The sequence below is a fragment of the Drosophila rhopaloa genome, unplaced genomic scaffold (assembly GCF_018152115.1).
Source record: "Drosophila rhopaloa isolate 14029-0021.01 unplaced genomic scaffold, ASM1815211v1 contig_156, whole genome shotgun sequence".
Lineage (NCBI taxonomy): Eukaryota > Metazoa > Arthropoda > Insecta > Diptera > Drosophilidae > Drosophila > Drosophila rhopaloa.
The window spans coordinates 175,923-190,273 of record NW_025335035.1 but is presented as its reverse complement, the minus strand read 5'-3'; the positions used below and the strand labels follow the sequence as shown (position 1 = coordinate 190,273).

Here is a 14,351-nt window from a genome sequence, read left to right as displayed (position 1 = left end):
GCAGTGGTGCCGATTAAAGCGGAAATTTCCTGAAGATTCGGCCAGATCACGATGGCTGTAGACAAATCGTTTCACCTCTAATAAATGCGGCACTGCTAACAGCAGCAGGAGAATGAGTGACCTCCGAAGATTAAGCAGCAGCAACAGGGTATAACCAAAGACCAATATAAACTCCAAGATGCGTAACGCCATACGATTTTTTTGCACATGAATTTTATGTGCTGGCTTTTCAACTGGCTTTTCGCTCTCTGCCCAAAAGCCTGCGAGAGAGCGCTCTAAAGCCAGCCGCTCTTTGCACGCATACTGCGACAGCCGACGAATGTATGTGTGCACATGGATTCACAAGCGAAGAAATTCGCTGCAGCGCGCTGTCGAAATATACTCTTTATTTTAAAATTATAACATTATTAAAAATACTTATTTTGTATTGCCTTTATATTTACTTTATTTACTAATTATTCGAATGTATAATATTTTTTAGTAATGACCAAATATATCTAAGTATAAAAAAATAACATAATTTATTTCATACATGACTTCACATTGGAATAATTGTCATTAGTGTATTCAGCATGCGACGTGTGAACGATTTTTAGGAGCCTCAGAAATTTTGCGATTGAACAGGATGAATATTTTTATATTTATTGTATTTTAAGTATATGGATTAAAAAATATGTGGTATTTTTATATTATACGTATTATAATAACATTATATAAAATTATTATCATAATATAAATTAAATTTATATAAATATTTGTAAATTAACTATTTTAATTATTTAGAAAAAAGAGAAACCCAAAGGGGAAACAAAACAGGTTTAAATAATTTAAGTAGTCAATATATTGAATATACTATTTAATAATTAAAATAGTTAATATATTAATTATACTACCTAATTAAAATAGTTGATATACAAATACATACTTAAATATTATATATACATTTTATAAAAATTACCTTTAAAAATTATTTTTAGTATTTCTTATGAATATTAAATTTGGCTAAATGATTTTGCACCTTTTAATTTGATTTGTAAAACGCGCGCTTTAAATAATATTTTATTGAAAAATTAAAAAAAATGGCACCGAAAAAACATTCTAAAAATATAACAAAACGCTTTCGACAACTTGGAAAAAAGTTATAAATATGTATGTACGTAATATTAAATATAAATAGGATATCCTGTAGCTTAGTTTTATAATTAAGCATTCAATTCGTGTTATTATAAATAGTTTCTTTTTATAAAATAATAATATTAGCTTTAAATATTTACAAAAAAAAACGATGGATAAATAAAAATGAATATCTGTATATTAAATTAAATGTTTCGTTTTATATATTTAAATTAATTATAAAAACATACCTTTTAACACAAAACATATAAAACTGATTGAGTAAATAAGAATAGATTTAAATGCAGGTTGATAATATTAGATATGATGTTATTCGTATTTACTTAAAAATTTTTAAGTCATTAGATCAAAGTTTAATATATTTGAATAAAAAATTAAATTTAATATTTCCATTTTAAAGTTAATAAAAACAGCCATGGATAAAAAAAAGCGAAATATATTTAATTAAATATCCTTTAAATATATTCAATTTAAATATAGTTCGCTTTGTTTTTGTTTAAAAATCATAGTATATTCAAACCTATAAAACTTTATTGAAATATTTTTAAATTTAACCAAGCAGTTTTATATATTTTGTATTAAAAGTTATGTTTTTAGCTTTAATTTAAATATTATATATTTTATATATTAATTTTTAAGGTTTATAAAAAAGTTTTACATCAAGCTTCATTGCCGTATATACATAAATGCAATTTAAATAATCATCCTGTTCAATGATAGAAGTTCTTTTGACACACAATAAGTTTCTTAGTCATAGAGTAAGAAACTATATAGAGGTTTCATTTGCTCTGCCCGGGCCTCTGCCAAAGCTCTGCTGAGAGCCATGTTCGAAGCTAACTTCTTCTAACTTCGGTTTCTCACCACTTCTAACATGTGGGAAGCACAAGCAATAGTATGGGGAGTTTTCGCACCAATCCTTAGGAATAAGAGCGACCAGTGCAGCAATAAGAATTCACCATGGGCATGGAATGAAGCTCGATTCGAACAAATGAAAAACTCTCTTTTTTTCCGTTTTTCCCCTACGTGGCATCACTGGCAAAGTCACTCGAGAGCGCAAGCAGAGCAAATGACGGCTCCATACATTATTACTCTATGTCTTAGTCCAGAACATGATACAATAACATAAGGTAGTCTCGTCGGCTGTCTAAACGTTCGGGTTTTGGTCAGTGCGTGTTCGTCTTTCGAAGGGAAAGGTTGTCTGCGGACGAATTTTTTAGGAAATTAACCCTTGAGCAACATGACATTTTGCAATGTGTGCCGCAAACACGTCGATGGCGTAAAGGCACCGAAATGTTTGGAAAAAAGAGCGCTGTGGGAGGAATCGCTGTGATACTTTTAAAATAACAAAGAATGTAAAAGAAACTTTAATAATCGCAACCGAAAATATTAGTATAAGTTTTTATGTCTAAACTTATACTAACATTTTCGGCTGCGATTATTAAAGGTTCGTTTACATTCTTTGCTATTTTAAGATTAGAATATATTTTAAAATTAAGAATCTCAACAAAAGACTCAGTATTCAGAGGCAAAAACAACGCCTAATTTCAAATTCAAAATTATTAAAAATTAAATTATAAAAAAAAATTAAACTCCTTTTATTATGAAAGGCAAAAAAAAACCCCCTGAACCATCTAAGGGTTAATCCACACATTCTATTGTCGCTCTGCTCGCACTTACTAAACAGTTGCCATTTCACTCGCACTCATTGTTTTAATAGTAGGGTTCCAAAATTTGCCGACGAGACTACCTTATGTTATTGTATCATGGTAACGCCCATACATTGGTCATAATAAAAGGAGTTTAATTTTTTTTATAATTTAATTTTTAATAATTTTGAATTTGAAATTAGGCGTTTTTTTTGTCTCTGAATACTGAGTCTTTTGTTAAGATTCTTAATTCTAAAATATATTCTAATCTTAAAATAAAACTTTTTTATGTCTTAACTTATTGTAACGACCTGATTCTTTAGTTTCTGCTCGCTACGTAAACGTGCCGCTAGCTTAGAGAGGTTGTGAGTTCGTTCCACCAAATTTATATTGAGTGACCGCCCGTGACCAAAGGATAACGCCAGAAATGATTAGGTTGGTGCTGGTTTATTGACTCTCTAAAATATAGCCTTATTGCTATTATTCTGCTGCCCGTTGTCGCTGTCTCCTGCTGCGTTGCTCCTGGCTCGCTGCTGCTCTGCTCCTGGCGTGCTGCTGCGTCTCTCCTGGCTTACCGCTGTGTTGCTTCGGCTTGCTGCTCCGGGTGACAGAGATCGGGAGGATTCCGCCAAAACCCTGGATGTTATGCGAGCTTCCCTACCGGGGCCGGCAAGGTGTATCGCCTAGCAGGTGAACCGAAGTTACGCCTTATCGCCTAGCCACCTTTATCGCCTGGCTTCCGGAGTTCAGCCTGGACTTTGTCGGCAAGGTGTATCGCCTAGCAGGTAGAACAGAGTTCTCCCTTATCGCCTAGCCACCTTTATCGCCTGACACCGCGCAAGGACTCCCTAAGCTTGACTTTACCACGACCTAGCACCGTTGGATCTCAGCGTTGTAGCCTCAGCCTTGTAGACTTGTCGTCGTTCGGCGTCTCGACTTTGCGATCTTGATCCTTGGGCACTTCGGTTTCGATGTTTACTTATTCCGCGTTCACGCACTCGCTCTGATTCTCGCACTCGTACTGTCCCGAGCTGCGCTTGCGCCGTCCTTTTTATAGGCGCTGTAGGTGCCGTTATTTCCCTCGGGTCCAAGGTCCACTGAGGTACCGTTAATTCACGGTGTGTCCTCTTTGGGCGGGTCCGAAGTCCGCCAATTCACCGTATGACCTCGTTGCCCTTGCCATATGAGGGTCCAAGGTCCGAATGTTTCCCGTTTGACCTGGATGCCCTTCATTTCTCCGGCTTTCTCGCCTCCTTCGCTGTTGCTAGGCCGATCTCCTGCATCGGGATTTGTGGGGAGTTTATGACTCCTCACATTATATTAACATTTTCGGCTGCGATTATTAAACTTTCGTTTACATTCTTTGTTATTTTAAAAGTATCACAGCGATTCCTCCCACAGCGCTCTTTTTTCCAAACATTTCGGTGCCTTTACGCCATCGACGTGTTTGCGGCACACATTGCAAAATGTCATGTTGCTCAAGGGTTAATTTCCTAAAAAATTCGTCCGCAGACAACCTAAAAAATAAAATCGAATTTTCGAAAATTGAATAGCTTAATCGTTTGCCCATTTTTTGTTAGTTTAGTTTTGAAAATATGGAATCTTCGAAAATTTTTGAACATTTTCAAAAACTCAAAAGTTGACTTTTTCAAATTTTTTTTTTTAATCGCAAAAGAATCGTTTGCTTACGTTTGCCCATCTTTTAGAATTTTGAAAATATTTATAATTTTGAAAATATTCGACTTTTAAGTTTTGATCATATTTACCTGCAGAAAAAATGGTTTGGTTAGGAGATGGGCAAACATGGCAATCTTTTATTTTTTCGAAAAAAAAGATTTTTAAGGGGTGGGCAAACGTTTTTTGTTAAAAAAAAATCTCGTGTTTAAGCCGTCGGCAAACGTTTTTGCCAAAACTAACTATTTTTAAGAGGTGGGCAAACGATTTTATTTTAAATTCTTAAATTTCAGGAGATGGGCAAACATGGTCATCTTTTATTTTTTCGAAAAAACGATTTTTAAGGGGTGGGCAAACCATTTTTTCTTCAGGTAAATATGATCAAAACTTAAAAGTCGAATATTTTCAAAAGTATAAATATTTTCCAAATTCTTAAAGATGAGCAAACGTGGGCAAACAATTCTCTTGCGATTAAAAAAAAAATTTGAAAAAGTCAACTTTTATGTTTTTGAAAATGTTCGAAAATTTTGGAAGATTCCATATTTTCAAAACTAAAGGTGGGCAAAAAAAATTAAAAAGTGGGCTAACATGGGCAAAAAAATGGGCAAACGATTAAGCTTCACTGTGGCATATTACTTGATTCATAAATAAGACACAAAGCAAAAGTTTCATAACTATTTAATTTTATAACACTCGTTAGTATTTTGTTTTTCCGTTCTCTGCCTACCTACACGAGAACACCCAACATACAATTGTCCGTGAGAGAGGCAATTCGCACTTAAATTTAATCTAATTGTTATTGCGATTGGGAACTGCAATCTTTTCAATTGAATAGAATTATAAGAATTCTAGGGATGAGAACATCTTCACCTTTGAATGGCCCCACTATTATTTTTGGTTCCACTTTATTGTTCATTAATTTCTTGACTGCCAGTTGCGTCCCATTGCAGAGTTTCAGTTGATTGATGTTTCGCAACAGGATGATTGGCACACCTATGTATCTTCAGTTTCAGTATGTGTGGTGCCATCCACTTCGTTTCTTTTCCTTGTCTTTTGTGCTTGGCAACTTAGTCGAGTGCTGAGTAGATAAAAACCTAATTGGGACCTCACTCAACACATGTTGTGTTAAAATCTGGGCTCAAACGGTTCATAACTTAATGCTTACTCTTATTAACTCTATGCTTACTCTATAACGAAGAACATTCCAGTTTGAACCGAACGAATGAAGAAAAGAATGCATTTATTAATATCTTTGGCTATGTCTGTAAGAATTGTATCCATTAAGGTGAAACACATACACTAGTCGGCATAATTATTTTGACGAAAAAATATGGTGCAAATTTGTATTTAACTTTTTAACGGTTTGATACAACTCAATAATTTTTTTTCCTATTTTACTTAGTGCTAATACAAACTTAAAAATAATGAATTCAACATTTTGCCATATGAACTTGATAAAATATAAGCTAAAGTAATTTTCATGTGGTGGCATAAGTATTTTGACAAGTATCTTTTGATATGAATAAAAAAGTTTAAACTTAAAAAAGTAATGGGAAAACAAAAGAGTTTAGTAAAATATATAATTTCCTTTGGTTTCAATAACTTTTTGCAGGCGTCGGGGTACCGAATCGATTAAATTTTGGATGATCTCTGGAGATATCTCTTCCCAAAGGGAAGTGATCTCAGAAATTGTCTCCTCTCTGGTTTTATTCAACGATACTGTTCTCTTACGTTTTATAAGAGACCAGACGTTTTCAATTATATTTAAATCTGGACTTTGAGGTGGCCAGTCCAAGGTGGTAACACCAACATCCTTCAAAAACGTTGTGATCATGGGGGCGTTATCCTGTTGCAGGATAAAGTCTTGTCCAATAAGCCTGTCTCCGGAAGTAAATGCATTATCATTTAGAACACGCAAATATTGGCCTTGGTTCATCGAGCCAGTGACAGGAACGAAGTCACCCAGTCCATTATACGCCACACACCCCCAGAACATCACAGAGCCTCCACCATGGCTTACTTTTTGGCAAACGGGCCGACTTTTCTGCCTTTGTACCATTGGTAATCTTACAAAGAATTTATTTTTTGATGCATTATACTCAAAGGAGCTTTCATCTGTCCATAGAACGCTTCTCCAGAACTCTTTTGGCTTATGGAGATGCTCCTTTGCGAAAGACAGTCTTTTGAGCTTGCTTGCTTTCGTTATGTATGGTACGTCCTTGGCCTTGTATGTCTTAAAATCATTTTCTTTTAATCGTCGGCGGACTGTGCGCTCACTAATTGGATTCTCAGCTGTCAAATTAAATTGATCTGCTGCAGATTGAGGCTTCAGAAAAACATTTTTTTTAAATTCCCGTACAAGGACTCTGTCTTCACTGAGATCTGTTTTGCGCTTAGCACCTGATCTTCTTAAATTACGCAAGTCGTTATGTTTTTGAAACTTTTTAATTTGGTAGTGCACAGTTTGACGCGACACATTAAATTCATTGGCAATGTCTTTGACTGCTATTCCAGCGTTAAACTTTGCTACCATTGAAGATCTGGTAACCAAACTTAGCTCAGCCGTTTTACCCATGTTATTTAATAATTTTAGTAACTTTCTATTTTAATAACAAAGTTTAATATTAATCAAAAATAAACACAGAAGTTGTTTGATTCTCGCGTGCTTAAAAGTGCGAAAATATTTTTATAAAGATGCTGTCAAAATACTTGTGCCACGCAAAAAACCGTTGTCTGCATGCATTCTTATCAGCAGAAAGAGAATGCAAAAGGTAAACGGACTAAAATTTAACATGCACATAGCTAAAAATAGATTCTTTGTTTTGCGCCTCATTTTCGCACCGTTATTTGACGATTTCAAAAACCGCTAAGCTCAATAGTCAAAAAAAATTTTGTCAAAATAATTATGCCGACTAGTGTAGAATTAATACAAAGGTTATTAAAAATTCCAACATTTTTGGTAGTTGACTGTAGTGGCATAAAATCACACTGGTTAGTGCTGAGCGAGTGCAATTTACATATAATTAAAAAATATATTTTTTGTCCGGAACTTGAAAATTGGAGTAACTTTGGTATGTTTATATTCTTAAATGAATACACCATTAAAGACCAGAGGCCATATATAAAATTTGTTTAAATGAAAGGAGAAAGGCCATCGCTATTACATTTTTCAGAGTCATTAAAACTCATAGTAAACTAATCAATAAAAAGTCTGATTAGGTTATTCAAGCTTAAATTTGATGATCTTCAATGTCGTCATGTCCACAATAATAAAATCGTTGAAATTATGCTGTCGGTTTTCACGCGACTTTAGACATCTAGTCGTAGGCCAGTTATTGGGCGGAATATGTCCAAGGTAGCACTAAAATACTTTAATTTTGATAACTAATGGCTGCAGCGACCAAAGCGAAGGGACCGAATTAACATGTCGAGCTTAGCTTAAATTCGATTGAGCTGGGGCAAAAAGTTTTTTTACGCCTACTGGCATTATCATTTTCAATAGCATAAGCGAGAAAAGTATTTAGAAATTTAAATCAAAGTAAAGACTTTTTAACGCCATTCTTCCATTATTTTTTCGAAAAACTGGAAACACATCCGTCACATCGGGCAAATCAAGGCTTCAGTATTGCACTTGGAACTCGAAACGACGAAAGAATATATGTACATGTCTGAATACAACGAAATTGAATAATTTTTTTCGTTGTTCTTAAGAGATCGCGTTTGATCGAGGATTTCGGTGGTGAGGACCGCAAAAACAATGGTAATACTCTCCGTTTTTTTTGCTGTCGAAATCATTCATTGATCATAAAAAATTTTTTTCCATAAGTCAGAAGTCACAAGAGGAATTTCTTTTAGAAGCTTTTGACAAAATCTTTATCTCGCCGCTGCAATCAAGGTCGCATACCAAAACTTTATGGCAAAGTACCAGTTACATATTTTTTCCGGCGCGACTTCTGCGACTTAAAAATATTAAATTGTCAGCATTTTTTACATCTGCAATACAATTACAACAAATTCTTTATTGAATTTTCGTTCAAATAAAACTTATGAGTACTATGTAAAAGTTTGTATGTAAAAGTTTTAACAAAACTTAAATATTAATAAAATGTAGAAGAGATAAATTTAGTTTCAGAAAAATATGCGAAGTAAGTTTGGTTTTAATTAAAAGTTATAAAGGGCCTATTCTGGTTAGTTGTGTCAAAAAATAGGCAATTTTCAGGAATTTTTTTTGGACAAAGAAAAGAACATAGGTACTTCAAACTTTACAGGTATATTTTTGATATTTTAAAGATGATTTTGTAAAAATTTGAAAAATGTTGAAGCATTTCCGGAAGCAGGACACAGGGCGACTTAGGTCAATGCACGAAACAGGAACGCCGCTGGCGAATAGTCAAAAAAAAGTTTTACTCTTCAATTGCTTGCGGTGTCCAGCATTTTTATGGGATACTACACTTTAGGCTGGAAACAAAAAAGAAACGCGACCAATTGCAAATAAATTTCGGCTTAGAATCTGTTTATTTCGAAAATAAAGGTTCAGTATAAATACCTAAAGGAATGTTTAGCATAGCATTAAAATTTTGTTAAAATCCGTTTTCAAAAACAATTTTTATATTCAAAATGAGACGCGGAGTGGACTGCCTAGATACTTTAAGAAATATTATAAAAACCTCTGCGAAGGAAAAAAAAATGTTTTTTAATTTTAAAAAGGCGACGAGGAATCAGCTACCAACATATAATATAAAAGGTTTAATGACCTTTTACTTTCGAAAACCAAAGCAAAACCATTTTTTTTAATTAAATTTAAATCGGACATTTATATCATATATCTCATATAGAAAAATCGAAAAATTAAAAAAAATAAATGTGAAAAAACAAATTATTTTGGGTTTTTTCTATTTATCAAAATATTCCTTTGAAATTTAGTAATTACATACTGTCTCAGAATTACGATTTTAGTTTTATCAAAATCGGACAACAATATCATATAGCTGTCATAGAAACGATGGCAAAATGCAGCTCAAAGTCGACATACATAGCTTCGTTGTTTTCAGTAACTTAGTCAGATAAATCGAAATGAAATCGTTTGTAACAACTGTAAGGGTGTATATACACTTCGGCTTGCCGAAGTTATGTAGACATATAATTTCTTTTACGGAATGGATTAACTATCTACGATTTTCAGGCACCAAAATTGACCAACCTTTTTGCATGGATTATTATATTACACACGAAAAATTTTTATTATGCCATAACTTTGACATAGTTGTCATTGTTAAATAAAACGGATTTTATTCGGTAAATAGCTAAACAAGTTTATCAGGATTTTATTGTTATTTCCAGGGTTTTAAAATGTTGATGAAGACTAAAACATTACATGAAATTTAGTATTTTCTGTATTTTGAATTAAAATTGTACCAGAACGAAATAATTTGTGAAAGTCAAAAATAAAACTATTTTTAGTTAAAAAAAAAAATGGAAGTTAACTTTGGGAAGCCAAGGGTTTATATCCACTCTAGAAATGGATCTTTATGTATTTAGTCGAACAGCTTTTAATAAAACAAAACATTTGATTTGCCTTAACATTTTTAAATAAGTCCTCCGCTCTCTTAGCTACAGTGTACTCTGTTTTTTAAATACGCAGGGACATCAAAATTAATACTTAATTATCCAATAACTTTTTAAATAATTGTCCTTTTGTGTGGATAGATTTTTTTTTTTGTCGAAAAAAATAGGAAAGTTTGGATTTTTTTATGTATCTATTGTTTTTATTAAATTAATGATTATATTTTCTGAAAGTTTAGATGGTTGACAATGTATATGCAAAAAATTTTGAAAAAATATTTAATAGTTTTTAAGATGTGGCTGTTTCTCTTAAATGCCTTTTTTTAAGAGCCTAGCGGTGATAATAATCAGGACAAACGGGTCATCTGATACCGAAAAAATAAAAATATTTCATTAGTTTAAAGAAGTATCCTGTACTTGAACGAAAGTTTTTAAAATTTTTTTGTTTGTGCATACGGGAACGTTTAATGCAAAAAATGACGTTTTTGGACGCTAAAATTCTTACAAAACTATATATTTCGGCGAAATAAAAATTTTTACATGAAAAAACGATCGCTCAAGTACTAATAAAATTAAATACGAACATTTAAAAAAAATTTGAAGTAAATCGTTTCAGTAGTTTTTCGCCAATCCATATCACCGCAAAGTCATTTTTCAAAAAACACCATTTCGAGATATTCGCGTTTAAAGTTTCAAGTTTGGGTTTGGGCGGGGAGGAGGCGCGCGGCTAGGAGCGCTGTAACTTTTTTTCTACTGCTCAAATCTCTGAAAATTTGGGGAAATGTTTTTAAGAAGTTGTTCTTTAAGATAAAGAAATAAAAAATTTTTATTTTTTTAAAAAGAAAAAGGTATATACCCCCTTAATCGACAATACTGTATACCATACAGTTTGTCTATACCATGTGCCTACAGAATTATCCGCTGTGCAGTTTCTGAGATCTGGAAGTTCATACGGACAGACGAACATGGCTAGATCAAATCGGCTGATCCTTAAACGAATACAATATACGCTCTTTTACTTTAAGGAAAAAATAAACATTTTATGGAGTGTCCTCTAAAGAAGCACTATGATTTCGGTTGTAGCTATTGTTTTTGCTTTTTTCTTTTGCTACTTTTATTAATTACAAAAAAACAAATTGAGTTTAAAAAATTGTGCACTATACAATCGTTTTTTAAGTGTAAAAGCATCATTAGGCCAGCGAAACTTACGCATACTTTTTCGAAAACCACAAAGTTAATCAAATTTTCATTAATTGCTCCTAACATCGTAGATAATTACGTAAAAAAAAATATTGTCTAAAATCACGTTTACGAAAAATATACCTTTTTTTATATAAATATAGAATTCTATGGTGAACGTACATAAATTATTAAATACAAAAAATATCAATGTTGGAACCAATGCACATGCAATGGTTCCGTCAGAGGCCAAAAATCAAAGAAAAATATTAGAAAATATTTAAACTCAATTTACACAATTTTTCTCTCAAATGTCCAAATAAATATTCAATTAGCAAACCGGTTTTCGCTGGAAACCTAACAGTACTTTCTTAAAATAGAATCAAAAGCATGAACAAGTGTTCATTTCAGCATTGGAGCTCTGGTGAAATATTTGAAAGTAAAAGCGCACTTCAATTGTTATAAATTTATTATACCCTTGCAGAGGGTATATAAATAATTTATAATTTCAGTCAAAAGTTTGCAACGCAGTAAAGGATCAGCATGACCAGGAGAGTCGATCTAGTCCACGTCCGTCCGTCCGTTTCTACGTAAACTAGTCCCTCAGTTTTAAAGCTATCTGCTTGAAACTTTCCCAAAAGTTTTCTTTCTATTGCAGGTAGTATATAAGTCGGAACGAGCTGGATCGGGCGACTATATCCTATAGCCGCCATATAACTGAACGATTGGAAATGCCATAACTTTGGTGTTTTTAAAGTTAGGAAGTTGGGATTTTTTATTGGTTTTATTTTTCGCCAACCAATATAATTTACAGAATATTCTTCAAGGGTAGATCAACTTCGGCTCCGCCCCCAGTTAGCTTTCCTTTCTAGTTTAGTTTAAAATGGATTTTTAAGCTCAAGGTATTTATTTTACTTTATGAAATTAATTTATACTAACTTGATATGAAATTAACAAAAAACTAACTTTTTTTTTTTATATTTGGAATTCCCAAAAGAAAGTTCGTATTGTTGTGTATTTTCACGACAGAATATTTTAAATTTATGGTGCACCAAAGATGGTAGCAACGCTGCGAAATTACGGGAAGATATCAAAAATGTTGAGAATAACGGCTACAATTTCAATGTCACGCATTGCAACAAACACAGACATATTGAACACACTCATTTTACGGTCGTATTCACTTATAACTGGACAAAGAAAACATGGAAAGAAGGATAAATCAACGTTACTTGAATCTGTGTTCAACTTACTAGAAGAAACATTATACATTTTTTTATAATTATATAGATTCGTTGATGGCTGTGCAAATAAATAAATAAATAAAATTTGATAAGCATATGTAAAACCACTCAGAACTTACAGTTTGGGAGTTTAGATAACATATTTTTAAAAATAAAAAATGTTCATACAAAATTTGTATTTATAACCGATAGTTCCTATAGCAGCTATATCATATAGACGAACGATATGGCCCATTTTTTATAAGATATATTTATATATTTTTTTTAATATTGGCGAAAATTTTGTAACAATATAACAACTAGAAGTATTTATGGCCGCGGCTCCATACAAGACGAACCACTGTTCGATGCCAGAAGTCTTGGCACCCTTTTGTCCAACCACTTTTACTGCTATCTTAATGAAAATAGATCTGTAATTAATAAAAATATAACATTTTATAAAAGGTAAGCAAAATCATATTTTGAAAATAAATTAAATGCCCGATGTAAATGGTATTTACACCCTTCTTGTTTAACTACTCTCCGGATGATAACTTAGGGACCCTTCTACTTTTTCAATTAGGAAAGGATAAATCAACTTCTGTACAGTTTTCAAGAAATAATTTTAAAATTGTTTTTCTGTCGCACAAATCTCCTTTCCTCTATTAAAATATGATATATAAAGACCATTGTATAATTATGACAATAATAATAATAATGACAAAAAAAATCAATATCAAGTCCAAACGTTCTTTTTTTTATGGTTTGCGTAAAGTTTGACGAGCAGGTGTGTGTTCATACTTTTTGGGTTGTGAAATGTCTTATTCAACGCGTTACAAACTGAGATGTTACTTTCTGCATGGATATAACAATTTTATTTACTTAAGCAGATTTTAAGTAACTCAAAAAGTTTTTGTTTGTTTTAAATATACACTTACATTATGTTATGTTGTTTTTAAAAGTAACAAAACAAAATATCGACCTTTTAGTTAGACACACCTGTTAATTTATAAATTTAAAGGTTTTAATATACTAATTATAAATGAAAAGGAAATAAACTTACGTTCTTCCGGAAAAAATCGTTATTTTGTTTATGATTTAAGTATTTTTTCCATTTATTGTTTAAGCTTATACAATTTGGTTGATTAATTTAAATGAATTTAATTATTTTAAACTAAAATCTTCCATCTTCTGTAAAACCACCAAAATAGTTTAAAAGAAAACATTAATAACAATTTTTTTAAGTGCCCACAGTCAGTAAAATAAAATATACCACATGCTCAAAAATATACTAAAATTTTGACTTTTTAACGATTGTGGGACGTTGGAAACTGGAACCTTCTCTCACAAAATTGCATAAGCCTAGTATCCAGATCGACAAACGATTACGCTAGCGTAAAAACTTTAATATTTGCAGTGTGACCAAAATTTTGAGAGTTCATCAGATTTAGGCGTGCTACGGTCGTACTGTCAATCAGCTGGGTTTGTTGACAAGCAGTTAGAATTCAAATACCGTATTTGCGGGAAAGAGCCTTTAAAAGATATTATCAAATACCTTGGCAAGACAAGTCTGCCGCTGTACAAAGAAATTAAAAAAACAATACAATTTAAATTTAACAGTTCTTTTTTTAAATTTACTGATAATTATTTGCTAATTTAAAGTTCATAGCTGCACTTTCTTTGTGTTTTTTCGTACATTCTGGACCTAAAAAACATTTTGCTCTGACAAGAGGCACCCCAGATAGTATTAATGTTATTTTGTCCTCACATGTAAACACCTGCAATCGACTTTTGTGCGTTTTTTGAGTTTTTCCCTCCATTTCTTATAATGTTCAGTGAGAAGCGTACACCAAAAGATTAAATTTTGTAATCTTTTCGCTAGGGTTCACCCAAAGTTTATTTCCGCAGACTGGCAACGCTATGGAATTTTCTG

General features: G+C 32.4%; 1 protein-coding gene across 4 annotated transcripts in view; it reads right to left on the bottom strand.

The window, feature by feature from the left end:
- The window catches only part of LOC108044588 (dnaJ homolog subfamily C member 16), a 605,143-nt gene extending 591,480 nt beyond the window's left edge, over positions 1–13,663 (bottom strand). For 2 of the 4 annotated variants that reach the window (XM_044457445.1, XM_044457448.1), the window contains exons 1-2: positions 13,482–13,663; positions 13,357–13,417 (exon numbers count right to left, since the gene is read on the bottom strand). The gene's annotated coding sequence lies outside the window, so the exon portion shown is untranslated. The remainder of the gene's footprint in view (positions 1–13,356; positions 13,418–13,481) is intronic. The other 2 variants (XM_044457447.1, XM_044457446.1) reach the window with 2 other exon arrangements.
- Between the last annotated feature and the right edge of the window lie 688 nt (positions 13,664–14,351).